Source organism: Austrofundulus limnaeus, unplaced genomic scaffold (genome assembly GCF_001266775.1).
Source record: "Austrofundulus limnaeus strain Quisiro unplaced genomic scaffold, Austrofundulus_limnaeus-1.0 Scaffold652, whole genome shotgun sequence".
Classification (NCBI taxonomy): domain Eukaryota; kingdom Metazoa; phylum Chordata; class Actinopteri; order Cyprinodontiformes; family Rivulidae; genus Austrofundulus; species Austrofundulus limnaeus.
In genome coordinates, this window is record NW_013953054.1 from 39,709 (window position 1) to 40,962 (window position 1,254).

General features: G+C 33.7%; 1 protein-coding gene across 1 annotated transcript in view; it reads left to right on the top strand.

The window, feature by feature from the left end:
• loxl2b (lysyl oxidase-like 2b) overlaps positions 1-1,254 on the top strand; it is a gene marked incomplete in the record, with an annotated part of 63,346 nt that overhangs the window by 9,163 nt on the left and 52,929 nt on the right.

Here is a 1,254-nt window from a genome sequence, read left to right on the forward strand (position 1 = left end):
ATACAAAGCAGAACACAGCTAAATGTATCAAAAGTATGTCTCTGTAATATTAGAATTTTCTGAGACAATGAATTTTGGTTTTTCATTTTTTTCCGCAGTAAGAGGTTTTATTTTAATAGAATTTTTGGACTAAAAAAATCGCAATATATTGCCTTGCTTATAGAATCGCAATATATCGGGATATATCGTATCGTGACCCCTCTGTCATGATATGTATCGTATCGCCAAATTCTTGCCAATACACAGCCCTACAACTCGTACAGGTGAGCGTTCAAGTACACTACACATTTTGAGCAGACCATATAACAACGAACATGAACAGTGAAAGTCAAATTAAACAAAATACTACATGACAAAATGTAGTAAAAAAAGCTTTCCATTTTTATGAAGCCATAGTGATGATACTGGAGCTAAACCCACATGTCCACTGTATTTACATTTTCAAAAATATACWGAATTTTATGAAGTTATACCTCCTGTGAAATGACGTGAATGTTTTAGGCATTTATGGATGATGTGATGTAAACCATAACTATGGTAATGGGGTAGTGTGTTGTAGCTGCCGCCAATGGTATCCCAGAATTCATTTCCCCATCAACAAATTAAAYGGGAAAACAAAGACGGCAAAGTTTTATTTTATTTTTTTATTTCATGGCAGAGTTTTTTTATGATGTAGTTTCGAAATTTATCATGGACCAAAAAATGTAATTTAAACAACTTAGCTGACCAGTTTTRTTGTAATGAGATGTCAAAKAAAATACACTTACAAGTACTGATACTGGAGCTAAACCCAAATTATTAATGCTTTTTATTTATTTACCTGTAACKTTAAAACTGAATTTTAARTTATACCTTGAAAAAAACAWCTGAAGCGATGCGACATAAAACGTATTACCATGGCAATGAGGCAGAGCGTCATTTCACAGCCGTTTATTGAGCCGACTTGAGCGGCCTACGGCCCACGTAGACCGTGGTCAACGTCTACGTGGTCAGCCCATGAATTGCGACACAGTCAAAGACATTTCTCTCATTAAGCAGCAGTGTTTGACACAATAAAAAATAGTTTTCTTTGCACTTTAATTTCTGATTTCTCTGTTTTTACAAAATGATCTTTAGAGGGGTTGCCTTGTTTTTTGTGTTAAATTAAAAGTTAGATTTTATTTTATTTTAGCATGTATTTAAATGTTTGAATTCCAGAGTTTTACCAATTGGTCTCAGAAAAGAAAGACCTGTTTTCCTCCTTTGTGTCTATAT